General features: G+C 33.0%; 17 non-coding genes across 17 annotated transcripts; all 17 read left to right on the top strand.

Annotated features, from left to right (window-relative positions):
* The first annotated feature begins 710 nt into the window (after positions 1-710).
* TRNAR-CCG (transfer RNA arginine (anticodon CCG)) lies at positions 711-782 on the top strand. The gene has a single exon. It is a non-coding gene; the product is annotated as a tRNA-Arg (tRNA).
* Positions 783-1,493: 711 nt separating this feature from the next.
* TRNAW-CCA (transfer RNA tryptophan (anticodon CCA)) lies at positions 1,494-1,565 on the top strand. Its single transcript has one exon. It is a non-coding gene; the product is annotated as a tRNA-Trp (tRNA).
* A 3,843-nt stretch (positions 1,566-5,408) lies between these two features.
* Positions 5,409-5,480, top strand: TRNAW-CCA (transfer RNA tryptophan (anticodon CCA)). Its single transcript has one exon. It is a non-coding gene; the product is annotated as a tRNA-Trp (tRNA).
* A 711-nt stretch (positions 5,481-6,191) lies between these two features.
* Positions 6,192-6,263, top strand: TRNAW-CCA (transfer RNA tryptophan (anticodon CCA)). The gene has a single exon. It is a non-coding gene; the product is annotated as a tRNA-Trp (tRNA).
* Positions 6,264-6,974: 711 nt separating this feature from the next.
* On the top strand, positions 6,975-7,046 carry TRNAW-CCA (transfer RNA tryptophan (anticodon CCA)). Its single transcript has one exon. It is a non-coding gene; the product is annotated as a tRNA-Trp (tRNA).
* A 711-nt stretch (positions 7,047-7,757) lies between these two features.
* On the top strand, positions 7,758-7,829 carry TRNAW-CCA (transfer RNA tryptophan (anticodon CCA)). The gene has a single exon. It is a non-coding gene; the product is annotated as a tRNA-Trp (tRNA).
* A 711-nt stretch (positions 7,830-8,540) lies between these two features.
* Positions 8,541-8,612, top strand: TRNAW-CCA (transfer RNA tryptophan (anticodon CCA)). Its single transcript has one exon. It is a non-coding gene; the product is annotated as a tRNA-Trp (tRNA).
* Positions 8,613-9,323: 711 nt separating this feature from the next.
* Positions 9,324-9,395, top strand: TRNAW-CCA (transfer RNA tryptophan (anticodon CCA)). The gene has a single exon. It is a non-coding gene; the product is annotated as a tRNA-Trp (tRNA).
* Positions 9,396-10,106: 711 nt separating this feature from the next.
* Positions 10,107-10,178, top strand: TRNAW-CCA (transfer RNA tryptophan (anticodon CCA)). The gene has a single exon. It is a non-coding gene; the product is annotated as a tRNA-Trp (tRNA).
* Positions 10,179-10,889: 711 nt separating this feature from the next.
* TRNAW-CCA (transfer RNA tryptophan (anticodon CCA)) lies at positions 10,890-10,961 on the top strand. The gene has a single exon. It is a non-coding gene; the product is annotated as a tRNA-Trp (tRNA).
* Positions 10,962-11,672: 711 nt separating this feature from the next.
* On the top strand, positions 11,673-11,744 carry TRNAW-CCA (transfer RNA tryptophan (anticodon CCA)). The gene has a single exon. It is a non-coding gene; the product is annotated as a tRNA-Trp (tRNA).
* Positions 11,745-12,455: 711 nt separating this feature from the next.
* On the top strand, positions 12,456-12,527 carry TRNAW-CCA (transfer RNA tryptophan (anticodon CCA)). The gene has a single exon. It is a non-coding gene; the product is annotated as a tRNA-Trp (tRNA).
* A 711-nt stretch (positions 12,528-13,238) lies between these two features.
* On the top strand, positions 13,239-13,310 carry TRNAW-CCA (transfer RNA tryptophan (anticodon CCA)). Its single transcript has one exon. It is a non-coding gene; the product is annotated as a tRNA-Trp (tRNA).
* A 711-nt stretch (positions 13,311-14,021) lies between these two features.
* Positions 14,022-14,093, top strand: TRNAW-CCA (transfer RNA tryptophan (anticodon CCA)). The gene has a single exon. It is a non-coding gene; the product is annotated as a tRNA-Trp (tRNA).
* Positions 14,094-14,804: 711 nt separating this feature from the next.
* Positions 14,805-14,876, top strand: TRNAW-CCA (transfer RNA tryptophan (anticodon CCA)). The gene has a single exon. It is a non-coding gene; the product is annotated as a tRNA-Trp (tRNA).
* Positions 14,877-15,587: 711 nt separating this feature from the next.
* On the top strand, positions 15,588-15,659 carry TRNAW-CCA (transfer RNA tryptophan (anticodon CCA)). The gene has a single exon. It is a non-coding gene; the product is annotated as a tRNA-Trp (tRNA).
* Positions 15,660-16,370: 711 nt separating this feature from the next.
* Positions 16,371-16,442, top strand: TRNAW-CCA (transfer RNA tryptophan (anticodon CCA)). The gene has a single exon. It is a non-coding gene; the product is annotated as a tRNA-Trp (tRNA).
* The last annotated feature ends 373 nt before the right edge of the window (positions 16,443-16,815 follow it).

Here is a 16,815-nt window from a genome sequence, read left to right as displayed (position 1 = left end):
TAGTCTGTTCCTGTTTTTGAAAAATTAGGAAATACAACCATTTTCTACAATTATGTCATGAACGGAACCACTTAGACCTCCTGAAAACAGTTGAAGCCATATTTAAACACAGTGTCTGAAAGAGTCATCTTTTAAAACTTTACAAGAAAGAAATCTTCTGAACAATACTGTGATGACGAGAATTTTTGAGAATCCAGATCTGACCATTATAACTTAAAATCACCTCAACATCACCAACAATTTGTTCTTTGTATATATGAAGAAACATGGTCCTCAACTAGATTCTGGATGTTAAATGTAAACCTTTCTTCCTAATAGCAATATGTTAACTCATTCTTGTTTTTGTAGTTTTGGGGTATGGCTAAAAGAATAAAAAAGTCTATACAAATGATATATAAAAATTTTCCAATCTTTATGAAACAAGCATTTTTCTAAATTAAATGTTCCTGGCAAAAATAAACTGAGATATGTTTCTAACTTTATCTTTTGATGTAACATTCGTGTGCCTGACTCATGGAATCACAAAGATGATGATTTCTAGATTCCGATCTTAAACTGGAAATCCCTGAATATTAAGATTAAGATGCTCAATCATCCTTGTTTATGTCGTTTTATGATGGTGCGTAAAAGTAGTTACTTTCTGGAACATCTAATGGTAAAGAATCAAATAATATTCAGATTTTATCTTGTCAAACACTTATGTTTCAGCTGACCTCGTGGCGCAACGGTTGCGCGTCCGACTCCGTATCAGAAGGTTGCGTGTTCAAATCACGTCGGGGTCAATAGTCTGTTCCTGTTTTTGAAAAATTAGGAAATACAACCATTTTCTACATTCATGTCATGAACGGAACCACTTAGACCTCCTGAAAACAGTTGAAGCCCTATTTAAACACAGTGTCTGAGAGAGTCATCTTTTAAAACTTTACAAGAAAGAAATCTTCTGAACAATACTGTGATGACGAGAATTTTTGGGAATCCAGATCTGACCATTATAACTTAAAATCACCTCAACATCACCAACAATTTGGTCTTTGTATATATGAAGAAACATGGTCCTCAACTAGATTCTGGATGTTAAATGTAAACCTTTCTTCCTAATAGCAATATGTTAACTCATTCTTGTTTTTGTAGTTTTGGGGTATGGCTAAAAGAATAAAAAAGTCTATACAAATGATATATAAAAATTTTCCAATCTTTATGAAACAAGCATTTTTCTAAATGAAATGTTCCTGGCAAAAATAAACTGAGATATGTTTCTAACTTTATCTTTTGATGTAACATTCGTGTGCCTGACTCACGGAATCACAAAGATGATGATTTCTAGATTCCGATCTTAAACTGGAAATCCCTGAATATTAAGATTAAGATGCTCAATCATCCTTGTTTATGTCGTTTTATGATGGTGCGTAAAAGTAGTTACTTTCTGGAACATCTAATGGTAAAGAATCAAATAATATTCAGATTTTATCTTGTCAAACACTTATGTTTCAGCTGACCTCGTGGCGCAACGGTTGCGCGTCCGACTCCATATCAGAAGGTTGCGTGTTCAAATCACGTCGGGGTCAATAGTCTGTTCCTGTTTTTGAAAAATTAGGAAATACAACCATTTTCTACAATTATGTCATGAACGGAACCACTTAGACCTCCTGAAAACAGTTGAAGCCATATTTAAACACAGTGTCTGAAAGAGTCATCTTTTAAAACTTTACAAGAAAGAAATCTTCTGAACAATACTGTGATGACGAGAATTTTTGGGAATCCAGATCTGACCATTATAACTTAAAATCACCTCAACATCACCAACAATTTGTTCTTTGTATATATGAAGAAACATGGTCCTCAACTAGATTCTGGATGTTAAATGTAAACCTTTCTTCCTAATAGCAATATGTTAACTCATTCTTGTTTTTGTAGTTTTGGGGTATGGCTAAAAGAATAAAAAAGTCTATACAAATGATATATAAAAATTTTCCTATCTTTATGAAAAAAGCATTTTTCTAAATTAAATGTTCCTGGCAAAAATAAACTGAGATATGTTTCTAACTTTATCTTTTGATGTAACATTCGTGTGCCTGACTCATGGAATCACAAAGATGATGATTTCTAGATTCCGATCTTAAACTGGAAATCCCTAAATATTAAGATTAAGATGCTCAATCATCCTTGTTTATGTCGTTTTATGATGGTGCGTAAAAGTAGTTACTTTCTGGAACATCTAATGGTAAAGAATCAAATAATATTCAGATTTTATCTTGTCAAACACTTATCTTTCAGCTGATCTCGTGGTGCAGCGGTAGCGGGTCTGACTCCAGATCAGAAGGTTGCGTGTTCAAATCACGTCGGGGTCAATAGACTGTTCCTGTTTTTGAAAAATTAGGAAATACAACCATTTTCTACATTCATGTCATGATCGGAACCACTTAGACCTCCTGAAAACAGTTGAAGCCATATTTAAACACAGTGTCTGAAAGAGTCATCTTTTAAAACTTTACAAGAAAGAAATCTTCTGAACAATACTGTGATGACGAGAATTTTTGGGAATCCAGATCTGACCATTATAACTTAAAATCACCTCAACATCACCAACAATTTGTTCTTTGTATATATGAAGAAACATGGTCCTCAACTAGATTCTGGATGTTAAATGTAAACCTTTCTTCCTAATAGCAATATGTTAACTCATTCTTGTTTTTGTAGTTTTGGGGTATGGCTAAAAGAATAAAAAAGTCTATACAAATGATATATAAAAATTTTCAAATCTTTATGAAACAAGCATTTTTCTAAATGAAATGTTCCTGGCAAAAATAAACTGAGATATGTTTCTAACTTTATCTTTTGATGTAACATTCGTGTGCCTGACTCATGGAATCACAAAGATGATGATTTCTAGATTCCGATCTTAAACTGGAAATCCCTGAATATTAAGATTAAGATGCTCAATCATCCTTGTTTATGTCGTTTTATGATGGTGCGTAAAAGTAGTTACTTTCTGGAACATCTAATGGTAAAGAATCAAATAATATTCAGATTTTATCTTGTCAAACACTTATCTTTCAGCTGACCTCGTGGCGCAACGGTAGCGCGTCTGACTTCAGATCAGAAGGTTGCGTGTTCAAATCACGTCGGGGTCAATAGTCTGTTCCTGTTTTTGAAAAATTAGGAAATACAACCATTTTCTACATTCATGTCATGAACGGAACCACTTAGACCTCCTGAAAACAGTTGAAGCCATATTTAAACACAGTGTCTGAAAGAGTCATCTTTTAAAACTTTACAAGAAAGAAATCTTCTGAACAATACTGTGATGACGAGAATTTTTGGGAATCCAGATCTGACCATTATAACTTAAAATCACCTCAACATCACCAACAATTTGATCTTTGTATATATGAAGAAACATGGTCCTCAACTAGATTCTGGATGTTAAATGTAAACCTTTCTTCCTAATAGCAATATGTTAACTCATTCTTGTTTTTGTAGTTTTGGGGTATGGTTAAAAGAATAAAAAAGTCTATACAAATGATATATAAAAATTTTCCAATCTTTATGAAACAAGCATTTTTCTAAATGAAATGTTCCTGGCAAAAATAAACTGAGATATGTTTCTAACTTTATCTTTTGATGTAACATTCGTGTGCCTGACTCATGGAATCACAAAGATGATGATTTCTAGATTCCGATCTTAAACTGGAAATCCCTAAATATTAAGATTAAGATGCTCAATCATCCTTGTTTATGTCGTTTTATGATGGTGCGTAAAAGTAGTTACTTTCTGGAACATCTAATGGTAAAGAATCAAATAATATTCAGATTTTATCTTGTCAAACACTTATCTTTCAGCTGATCTCGTGGTGCAGCGGTAGCGGGTCTGACTCCAGATCAGAAGGTTGCGTGTTCAAATCACGTCGGGGTCAATAGACTGTTCCTGTTTTTGAAAAATTAGGAAATACAACCATTTTCTACATTCATGTCATGATCGGAACCACTTAGACCTCCTGAAAACAGTTGAAGCCATATTTAAACACAGTGTCTGAAAGAGTCATCTTTTAAAACTTTACAAGAAAGAAATCTTCTGAACAATACTGTGATGACGAGAATTTTTGGGAATCCAGATCTGACCATTATAACTTAAAATCACCTCAACATCACCAACAATTTGTTCTTTGTATATATGAAGAAACATGGTCCTCAACTAGATTCTGGATGTTAAATGTAAACCTTTCTTCCTAATAGCAATATGTTAACTCATTCTTGTTTTTGTAGTTTTGGGGTATGGCTAAAAGAATAAAAAAGTCTATACAAATGATATATAAAAATTTTCAAATCTTTATGAAACAAGCATTTTTCTAAATGAAATGTTCCTGGCAAAAATAAACTGAGATATGTTTCTAACTTTATCTTTTGATGTAACATTCGTGTGCCTGACTCATGGAATCACAAAGATGATGATTTCTAGATTCCGATCTTAAACTGGAAATCCCTGAATATTAAGATTAAGATGCTCAATCATCCTTGTTTATGTCGTTTTATGATGGTGCGTAAAAGTAGTTACTTTCTGGAACATCTAATGGTAAAGAATCAAATAATATTCAGATTTTATCTTGTCAAACACTTATCTTTCAGCTGACCTCGTGGCGCAACGGTAGCGCGTCTGACTTCAGATCAGAAGGTTGCGTGTTCAAATCACGTCGGGGTCAATAGTCTGTTCCTGTTTTTGAAAAATTAGGAAATACAACCATTTTCTACATTCATGTCATGAACGGAACCACTTAGACCTCCTGAAAACAGTTGAAGCCATATTTAAACACAGTGTCTGAAAGAGTCATCTTTTAAAACTTTACAAGAAAGAAATCTTCTGAACAATACTGTGATGACGAGAATTTTTGGGAATCCAGATCTGACCATTATAACTTAAAATCACCTCAACATCACCAACAATTTGGTCTTTGTATATATGAAGAAACATGGTCCTCAACTAGATTCTGGATGTTAAATGTAAACCTTTCTTCCTAATAGCAATATGTTAACTCATTCTTGTTTTTGTAGTTTTGGGGTATGGCTAAAAGAATAAAAAAGTCTATACAAATGATATATAAAAATTTTCCAATCTTTATGAAACAAGCATTTTTCTAAATGAAATGTTCCTGGCAAAAATAAACTGAGATATGTTTCTAACTTTATCTTTTGATGTAACATTCGTGTGCCTGACTCATGGAATCACAAAGATGATAATTTCTAGATTCCGATCTTAAACTGGAAATCCCTAAATATTAAGATTAAGATGCTCAATCATCCTTGTTTATGTCGTTTTATGATGGTGCGTAAAAGTAGTTACTTTCTGGAACATCTAATGGTAAAGAATCAAATAATATTCAGATTTTATCTTGTCAAACACTTATCTTTCAGCTGACCTCGTGGCGCAACGGTAGCGCGTCTGACTCCAGATCAGAAGGTTGCGTGTTCAAATCACGTCGGGGTCAATAGTCTGTTCCTGTTTTTGAAAAATTAGGAAATACAACCATTTTCTACATTCATGTCATGAACGGAACCACTTAGACCTCCTGAAAACAGTTGAAGCCATATTTAAACACAGTGTCTAAAAGAGTCATCTTTTAAAACTTTACAAGAAAGAAATCTTCTGAACAATACTGTGATGACGTGAATTTTTGGGAATCCAGATCTGACCATTATAACTTAAAATCACCTCAACATCACCAACAATTTGGTCTTTGTATATATGAAGAAACATGGTCCTCAACTAGATTCTGGATGTTAAATGTAAACCTTTCTTCCTAATAGCAATATGTTAACTCATTCTTGTTTTTGTAGTTTTGGGGTATTTCTAAAAGAATAAAAAAGTCTATACAAATGATTTATAAAAATTTTCCAATCTTTATGAAACAAGCATTTTTCTAAATGAAATGTTCCTGGCAAAAATAAACTGAGATATGTTTCTAACTTTATCTTTTGATGTAACATTCGTGTGCCTAACTCATGGAATCACAAAGATGATAATTTCTAGATTCCGATCTTAAACTGGAAATCCCTAAATATTAAGATTAAGATGCTCAATCATCCTTGTTTATGTCGTTTTATGATGGTGCGTAAAAGTAGTTACTTTCTGGAACATCTAATGGTAAAGAATCAAATAATATTCAGATTTTATCTTGTCAAACACTTATCTTTCAGCTGACCTCGTGGTGCAGCGGTAGCGGGTTTGACTCCAGATCAGAAGGTTGCGTGTTCAAATCACGTCGGGGTCAATAGACTGTTCCTGTTTTTGAAAAATTAGGAAATACTACCATTTTCTACATTCATGTCATGATCGGAACCACTTAGACCTCCTGAAAACAGTTGAAGTCATATTTAAACACAGTGTCTGAAAGAGTCATCTTTTAAAACTTTACAAGAAAGAAATCTTCTGAACAATACTGTGATGACGAGAATTTTTGGGAATCCAGATCTGACCATTATAACTTAAAATCACCTCAACATCACCAACAATTTGTTCTTTGTATATATGAAGAAACATGGTCCTCAACTAGATTCTGGATGTTAAATTGAAACCTTTCTTCCTAATAGCAATATGTTAACTCATTCTTGTTTTTGTAGTTTTGGGGTATGGCTAAAAGAATAAAAAAGTCTATACAAATGATATATAAAAATTTTCAAATCTTTATGAAACAAGCATTTTTCTAAATGAAATGTTCCTGGCAAAAATAAACTGAGATATGTTTCTAACTTTATCTTTTGATGTAACATTCGTGTGCCTGACTCATGGAATCACAAAGATGATAATTTCTAGATTCCGATCTTAAACTGGAAATCCCTGAATATTAAGATTAAGATGCTCAATCATCCTTGTTTATGTCGTTTTATGATGGTGCGTAAAAGTAGTTACTTTCTGGAACATCTAATGGTAAAGAATCAAATAATATTCAGATTTTATCTTGTCAAACACTTATCTTTCAGCTGACCTTGTGGCGCAACGGTAGCGCGTCTGACTCCAGATCAGAAGGTTGCGTGTTCAAATCATGTCAGGGTCAATGGTCTGTTCCTGTTTTTGAAAAATTAGGAAATACAACCATTTTCTACATTCATGTCATGAACGGAACCACTTAGACCTCCTGAAAACAGTTGAAGCCATATTTAAACACAGTGTCTGAAAGAGTCATCTTTTAAAACTTTACAAGAAAGAAATCTTCTGAACAATACTGTGATGACGTGAATTTTTGGGAATCCAGATCTGACCATTATAACTTAAAATCACCTCAACATCACCAACAATTTGGTCTTTGTATATATGAAGAAACATGGTCCTCAACTAGATTCTGGATGTTAAATGTAAACCTTTCTTCCTAATAGCAATATGTTAACTCATTCTTGTTTTTGTAGTTTTGGGGTATTTCTAAAAGAATAAAAAAGTCTATACAAATGATTTATAAAAATTTTCCAATCTTTATGAAACAAGCATTTTTCTAAATGAAATGTTCCTGGCAAAAATAAACTGAGATATGTTTCTAACTTTATCTTTTGATGTAACATTCGTGTGCCTGACTCATGGAATCACAAAGATGATAATTTCTAGATTCCGATCTTAAACTGGAAATCCCTAAATATTAAGATTAAGATGCTCAATCATCCTTGTTTATGTCGTTTTATAATGGTGCGTAAAAGTAGTTACTTTCTGGAACATCTAATGGTAAAGAATCAAATAATATTCAGATTTTATCTTGTCAAACACTTATCTTTCAGCTGACCTCGTGGTGCAGCGGTAGCGGGTTTGACTCCAGATCAGAAGGTTGCGTGTTCAAATCACGTCGGGGTCAATAGACTGTTCCTGTTTTTGAAAAATTAGGAAATACTACCATTTTCTACATTCATGTCATGATCGGAACCACTTAGACCTCCTGAAAACAGTTGAAGTCATATTTAAACACAGTGTCTGAAAGAGTCATCTTTTAAAACTTTACAAGAAAGAAATCTTCTGAACAATACTGTGATGACGAGAATTTTTGGGAATCCAGATCTGACCATTATAACTTAAAATCACCTCAACATCACCAACAATTTGTTCTTTGTATATATGAAGAAACATGGTCCTCAACTAGATTCTGGATGTTAAATGTAAACCTTTCTTCCTAATAGCAATATGTTAACTCATTCTTGTTTTTGTAGTTTTGGGGTATGGCTAAAAGAATAAAAAAGTCTATACAAATGATATATAAAAATTTTCAAATCTTTATGAAACAAGCATTTTTCTAAATGAAATGTTCCTGGCAAAAATAAACTGAGATATGTTTCTAACTTTATCTTTTGATGTAACATTCGTGTGCCTGACTCATGGAATCACAAAGATGATAATTTCTAGATTCCGATCTTAAACTGGAAATCCCTGAATATTAAGATTAAGATGCTCAATCATCCTTGTTTATGTCGTTTTATGATGGTGCGTAAAAGTAGTTACTTTCTGGAACATCTAATGGTAAAGAATCAAATAATATTCAGATTTTATCTTGTCAAACACTTATCTTTCAGCTGACCTCGTGGTGCAGCGGTAGCGGGTCTGACTCCAGATCAGAAGGTTGCGTGTTCAAATCACGTCGGGGTCAATAGTCTGTTCCTGTTTTTGAAAAATTAGGAAATACAACCATTTTCTACATTCATGTCATGAACGGAACCACTTAGACCTCCTGAAAACAGTTGAAGCCATATTTAAACACAGTGTCTAAAAGAGTCATCTTTTAAAACTTTACAAGAAAGAAATCTTCTGAACAATACTGTGATGACGTGAATTTTTGGGAATCCAGATCTGACCATTATAACTTAAAATCACCTCAACATCACCAACAATTTGGTCTTTGTATATATGAAGAAACATGGTCCTCAACTAGATTCTGGATGTTAAATGTAAACCTTTCTTCCTAATAGCAATATGTTAACTCATTCTTGTTTTTGTAGTTTTGGGGTATTTCTAAAAGAATAAAAAAGTCTATACAAATGATTTATAAAAATTTTCCAATCTTTATGAAACAAGCATTTTTCTAAATGAAATGTTCCTGGCAAAAATAAACTGAGATATGTTTCTAACTTTATCTTTTGATGTAACATTCGTGTGCCTAACTCATGGAATCACAAAGATGATAATTTCTAGATTCCGATCTTAAACTGGAAATCCCTAAATATTAAGATTAAGATGCTCAATCATCCTTGTTTATGTCGTTTTATGATGGTGCGTAAAAGTAGTTACTTTCTGGAACATCTAATGGTAAAGAATCAAATAATATTCAGATTTTATCTTGTCAAACACTTATCTTTCAGCTGACCTCGTGGTGCAGCGGTAGCGGGTTTGACTCCAGATCAGAAGGTTGCGTGTTCAAATCACGTCGGGGTCAATAGACTGTTCCTGTTTTTGAAAAATTAGGAAATACTACCATTTTCTACATTCATGTCATGATCGGAACCACTTAGACCTCCTGAAAACAGTTGAAGTCATATTTAAACACAGTGTCTGAAAGAGTCATCTTTTAAAACTTTACAAGAAAGAAATCTTCTGAACAATACTGTGATGACGAGAATTTTTGGGAATCCAGATCTGACCATTATAACTTAAAATCACCTCAACATCACCAACAATTTGTTCTTTGTATATATGAAGAAACATGGTCCTCAACTAGATTCTGGATGTTAAATTGAAACCTTTCTTCCTAATAGCAATATGTTAACTCATTCTTGTTTTTGTAGTTTTGGGGTATGGCTAAAAGAATAAAAAAGTCTATACAAATGATATATAAAAATTTTCAAATCTTTATGAAACAAGCATTTTTCTAAATGAAATGTTCCTGGCAAAAATAAACTGAGATATGTTTCTAACTTTATCTTTTGATGTAACATTCGTGTGCCTGACTCATGGAATCACAAAGATGATAATTTCTAGATTCCGATCTTAAACTGGAAATCCCTGAATATTAAGATTAAGATGCTCAATCATCCTTGTTTATGTCGTTTTATGATGGTGCGTAAAAGTAGTTACTTTCTGGAACATCTAATGGTAAAGAATCAAATAATATTCAGATTTTATCTTGTCAAACACTTATCTTTCAGCTGACCTTGTGGCGCAACGGTAGCGCGTCTGACTCCAGATCAGAAGGTTGCGTGTTCAAATCATGTCAGGGTCAATGGTCTGTTCCTGTTTTTGAAAAATTAGGAAATACAACCATTTTCTACATTCATGTCATGAACGGAACCACTTAGACCTCCTGAAAACAGTTGAAGCCATATTTAAACACAGTGTCTGAAAGAGTCATCTTTTAAAACTTTACAAGAAAGAAATCTTCTGAACAATACTGTGATGACGTGAATTTTTGGGAATCCAGATCTGACCATTATAACTTAAAATCACCTCAACATCACCAACAATTTGGTCTTTGTATATATGAAGAAACATGGTCCTCAACTAGATTCTGGATGTTAAATGTAAACCTTTCTTCCTAATAGCAATATGTTAACTCATTCTTGTTTTTGTAGTTTTGGGGTATTTCTAAAAGAATAAAAAAGTCTATACAAATGATTTATAAAAATTTTCCAATCTTTATGAAACAAGCATTTTTCTAAATGAAATGTTCCTGGCAAAAATAAACTGAGATATGTTTCTAACTTTATCTTTTGATGTAACATTCGTGTGCCTGACTCATGGAATCACAAAGATGATAATTTCTAGATTCCGATCTTAAACTGGAAATCCCTAAATATTAAGATTAAGATGCTCAATCATCCTTGTTTATGTCGTTTTATAATGGTGCGTAAAAGTAGTTACTTTCTGGAACATCTAATGGTAAAGAATCAAATAATATTCAGATTTTATCTTGTCAAACACTTATCTTTCAGCTGACCTCGTGGTGCAGCGGTAGCGGGTTTGACTCCAGATCAGAAGGTTGCGTGTTCAAATCACGTCGGGGTCAATAGACTGTTCCTGTTTTTGAAAAATTAGGAAATACTACCATTTTCTACATTCATGTCATGATCGGAACCACTTAGACCTCCTGAAAACAGTTGAAGTCATATTTAAACACAGTGTCTGAAAGAGTCATCTTTTAAAACTTTACAAGAAAGAAATCTTCTGAACAATACTGTGATGACGAGAATTTTTGGGAATCCAGATCTGACCATTATAACTTAAAATCACCTCAACATCACCAACAATTTGTTCTTTGTATATATGAAGAAACATGGTCCTCAACTAGATTCTGGATGTTAAATGTAAACCTTTCTTCCTAATAGCAATATGTTAACTCATTCTTGTTTTTGTAGTTTTGGGGTATGGCTAAAAGAATAAAAAAGTCTATACAAATGATATATAAAAATTTTCAAATCTTTATGAAACAAGCATTTTTCTAAATGAAATGTTCCTGGCAAAAATAAACTGAGATATGTTTCTAACTTTATCTTTTGATGTAACATTCGTGTGCCTGACTCATGGAATCACAAAGATGATAATTTCTAGATTCCGATCTTAAACTGGAAATCCCTGAATATTAAGATTAAGATGCTCAATCATCCTTGTTTATGTCGTTTTATGATGGTGCGTAAAAGTAGTTACTTTCTGGAACATCTAATGGTAAAGAATCAAATAATATTCAGATTTTATCTTGTCAAACACTTATCTTTCAGCTGACCTCGTGGTGCAGCGGTAGCGGGTCTGACTCCAGATCAGAAGGTTGCGTGTTCAAATCACGTCGGGGTCAATAGACTGTTCCTGTTTTTGAAAAATTAGGAAATACAACCATTTTCTACATTCATGTCATGATCGGAACCACTTAGACCTCCTGAAAACAGTTGAAGTCATATTTAAACACAGTGTCTGAAAGAGTCATCTTTTAAAACTTTACAAGAAAGAAATCTTCTGAACAATACTGTGATGACGAGAATTTTTGGGAATCCAGATCTGACCATTATAACTTAAAATCACCTCAACATCACCAACAATTTGTTCTTTGTATATATGAAGAAACATGGTCCTCAACTAGATTCTGGATGTTAAATGTAAACCTTTCTTCCTAATAGCAATATGTTAACTCATTCTTGTTTTTGTAGTTTTGGGGTATGGCTAAAAGAATAAAAAAGTCTATACAAATGATATATAAAAATTTTCCAATCTTTATGAAACAAGCATTTTTCTAAATGAAATGTTCCTGGCAAAAATAAACTGAGATATGTTTCTAACTTTATCTTTTGATGTAACATTCGTGTGCCTGACTCATGGAATCACAAAGATGATAATTTCTAGATTCCGATCTTAAACTGGAAATCCCTGAATATTAAGATTAAGATGCTCAATCATCCTTGTTTATGTCGTTTTATGATGGTGCGTAAAAGTAGTTACTTTCTGGAACATCTAATGGTAAAGAATCAAATAATATTCAGATTTTATCTTGTCAAACACTTATCTTTCAGCTGACCTTGTGGCGCAACGGTAGCGCGTCTGACTCCAGATCAGAAGGTTGCGTGTTCAAATCACGTCAGGGTCAATAGTCTGTTCCTGTTTTTGAAAAATTAGGAAATACAACCATTTTCTACATTCATGTCATGAACGGAACCACTTAGACCTCCTGAAAACAGTTGAAGCCATATTTAAACACAGTGTCTGAAAGAGTCATCTTTTAAAACTTTACAAGAAAGAAATCTTCTGAACAATACTGTGATGACGAGAATTTTTGGGAATCCAGATCTGACCATTATAACTTAAAATCACCTCAACATCACCAACAATTTGGTCTTTGTATATATGAAGAAACATGGTCCTCAACTAGATTCTGGATGTTAAATGTAAACCTTTCTTCCTAATAGCAATATGTTAACTCATTCTTGTTTTTGTAGTTTTGGGGTATGGCTAAAAGAATAAAAAAGTCTATACAAATGATATATAAAAATTTTCCAATCTTTATGAAACAAGCATTTTTCTAAATGAAATGTTCCTGGCAAAAATAAACTGAGATATGTTTCTAACTTTATCTTTTGATGTAACATTCGTGTGCCTGACTCATGGAATCACAAAGATGATAATTTCTAGATTCCGATCTTAAACTGGAAATCCCTAAATATTAAGATTAAGATGCTCAATCATCCTTGTTTATGTCGTTTTATGATGGTGCGTAAAAGTAGTTACTTTCTGGAACATCTAATGGTAAAGAATCAAATAATATTCAGATTTTATCTTGTCAAACACTTATCTTTCAGCTGACCTCGTGGTGCAGCGGTAGCGGGTCTGACTCCAGATCAGAAGGTTGCGTGTTCAAATCACGTCGGGGTCAATAGACTGTTCCTGTTTTTGAAAAATTAGGAAATACAACCATTTTCTACATTCATGTCATGATCGGAACCACTTAGACCTCCTGAAAACAGTTGAAGTCATATTTAAACACAGTGTCTGAAAGAGTCATCTTTTAAAACTTTACAAGAAAGAAATCTTCTGAACAATACTGTGATGACGAGAATTTTTGGGAATCCAGATCTGACCATTATAACTTAAAATCACCTCAACATCACCAACAATTTGTTCTTTGTATATATGAAGAAACATGGTCCTCAACTAGATTCTGGATGTTAAATGTAAACCTTTCTTCCTAATAGCAATATGTTAACTCATTCTTGTTTTTGTAGTTTTGGGGTATGGCTAAAAGAATAAAAAAGTCTATACAAATGATATATAAAAATTTTCCAATCTTTATGAAACAAGCATTTTTCTAAATGAAATGTTCCTGGCAAAAATAAACTGAGATATGTTTCTAACTTTATCTTTTGATGTAACATTCGTGTGCCTGACTCATGGAATCACAAAGATGATAATTTCTAGATTCCGATCTTAAACTGGAAATCCCTGAATATTAAGATTAAGATGCTCAATCATCCTTGTTTATGTCGTTTTATGATGGTGCGTAAAAGTAGTTACTTTCTGGAACATCTAATGGTAAAGAATCAAATAATATTCAGATTTTATCTTGTCAAACACTTATCTTTCAGCTGACCTCGTGGCGCAACGGTAGCGCGTCTGACTCCAGATCAGAAGGTTGCGTGTTCAAATCACGTCGGGGTCAATAGTCTGTTCCTGTTTTTGAAAAATTAGGAAATACAACCATTTTCTACATTCATGTCATGAACGGAACCACTTAGACCTCCTGAAAACAGTTGAAGCCATATTTAAACACAGTGTCTGAAAGAGTCATCTTTTAAAACTTTACAAGAAATAAATCTTCTGAACAATACTGTGATGACGAGACATTTTGGGAATCCAGATCTGACCATTATAACTTAAAATCACCTCAAAATCACCAACAATTTGGTCTTTGTATATATGAAGAAACATGGTCCTCAACTAGATTCTGGATGTTAAATGTAAACCTTTCTTCCTAATAGCAATATGTTAACTCATTCTTGTTTTTGTAGTTTTGGGGTATGGCTAAAAGAATAAAAAAGTCTATACAAATGATATATAAAAATTTTCCAATCTTTATGAAACAAGCATTTTTCTAAATGAAATGTTCCTGGCAAAAATAAACTGAGATATGTTTCTAACTTTATCTTTTGATGTAACATTCGTGTGCCTGACTCATGGAATCACAAAGATGATAATTTCTAGATTCCGATCTTAAACTGGAAATCCCTAAATATTAAGATTAAGATGCTCAATCATCCTTGTTTATGTCGTTTTATGATGGTGCGTAAAAGTAGTTACTTTCTGGAACATCTAATGGTAAAGAATCAAATAATATTCAGATTTTATCTTGTCAAACACTTATCTTTCAGCTGACCTCGTGGCGCAACGGTAGCGCGTCTGACTCCAGATCAGAAGGTTGCGTGTTCAAATCACGTCGGGGTCAATAGTCTGTTCCTGTTTTTGAAAAATTAGGAAATACAACCATTTTCTACATTCATGTCATGAACGGAACCACTTAGACCTCCTGAAAACAGTTGAAGCCATATTTAAACACAGTGTCTAAAAGAGTCATCTTTTAAAACTTTACAAGAAAGAAATCTTCTGAACAATACTGTGATGACGTGAATTTTTGGGAATCCAGATCTGACCATTATAACTTAAAATCACCTCAACATCACCAACAATTTGGTCTTTGTATATATGAAGAAACATGGTCCTCAACTAGATTCTGGATGTTAAATGTAAACCTTTCTTCCTAATAGCAATATGTTAACTCATTCTTGTTTTTGTAGTTTTGGGGTATGGCTAAAAGAATAAAAAAGTCTATACAAATGATATATAAAAATTTTCCAATCTTTATGAAACAAGCATTTTTCTAAATGAAATGTTCCTGGCAAAAATAAACTGAGATATGTTTCTAACTTTATCTTTTGATGTAACATTCGTGTGCCTGACTCATGGAATCACAAAGATGATAATTTCTAGATTCCGATCTTAAACTGGAAATCCCTAAATATTAAGATTAAGATGCTCAATCATCCTTGTTTATGTCGTTTTATGATGGTGCGTAAAAGTAGTTACTTTCTGGAACATCTAATGGTAAAGAATCAAATAATATTCAGATTTTATCTTGTCAAACACTTATCTTTCAGCTGACCTTGTGGCGCAACGGTAGCGCGTCTGACTCCAGATCAGAAGGTTGCGTGTTCAAATCATGTCAGGGTCAATGGTCTGTTCCTGTTTTTGAAAAATTAGGAAATACAACCATTTTCTACATTCATGTCATGAACGGAACCACTTAAACCTCCTGAAAACAGTTGAAGCCATATTTAAACACAGTGTCTGAAAGAGTCATCTTTTAAAACTTTACAAGAAAGAAATCTTCTGAACAATACTGTGATGACGTGAATTTTTGGGAATCCAGATCTGACCATTATAACTTAAAATCACCTCAACATCGCCAACAATTTGGTCTTTGTATATATGAAGAAACATGGTCCTCAACTAGATTCTGGATGTTAAATGTAAACCTTTCTTCCTAATAGCAATATGTTAACTCATTCTTGTTTTTGTAGTTTTGGGGTATTTCTAAAAGAATAAAAAAGTCTATACAAATGATTTATAAAAATTTTCCAATCTTTATGAAACAAGCATTTTTCTAAATGAAATGTTCCTGGCAAAAATAAACTGAGATATGTTTCTAACTTTATCTTTTGATGTAACATTCGTGTGCCTGACTCATGGAATCACAAAGATGATAATTTCTAGATTCCGATCTTAAACTGGAAATCCCTAAATATTAAGATTAAGATGCTCAATCATCCTTGTTTATGTCGTTTTATAATGGTGCATAAAAGTAGTTACTTTCTGGAACATCTAATGGTAAAGAATCAAATAATATTCAGATTTTATCTTGTCAAACACTTATCTTTCAGCTGACCTCGTGGTGCAGCGGTAGCGGGTTTGACTCCAGATCAGAAGGTTGCGTGTTCAAATCACGTCGGGGTCAATAGACTGTTCCTGTTTTTGAAAAATTAGGAAATACTACCATTTTCTACATTCATGTCATGATCGGAACCACTTAGACCTCCTGAAAACAGTTGAAGTCATATTTAAACACAGTGTCTGAAAGAGTCATCTTTTAAAACTTTACAAGAAAGAAATCTTCTGAACAATACTGTGATGACGAGAATTTTTGGGAATCCAGATCTGACCATTATAACTTAAAATCACCTCAACATCACCAACAATTTGTTCTTTGTATATATGAAGAAACATGGTCCTCAACTAGATTCTGGATGTTAAATGTAAACCTTTCTTCCTAATAGCAATATGTTAACTCATTCTTGTTTTTGTAGTTTTAAGGTATGGCTAAAAGAATA

This window comes from Anomaloglossus baeobatrachus, chromosome 4 (assembly GCF_048569485.1).
Source record: "Anomaloglossus baeobatrachus isolate aAnoBae1 chromosome 4, aAnoBae1.hap1, whole genome shotgun sequence".
Classification (NCBI taxonomy): Eukaryota; Metazoa; Chordata; class Amphibia; order Anura; family Aromobatidae; genus Anomaloglossus; species Anomaloglossus baeobatrachus.
Note: the sequence above shows the minus strand (reverse complement) of the source record. Positions and strands in the feature narration are given on the sequence as shown.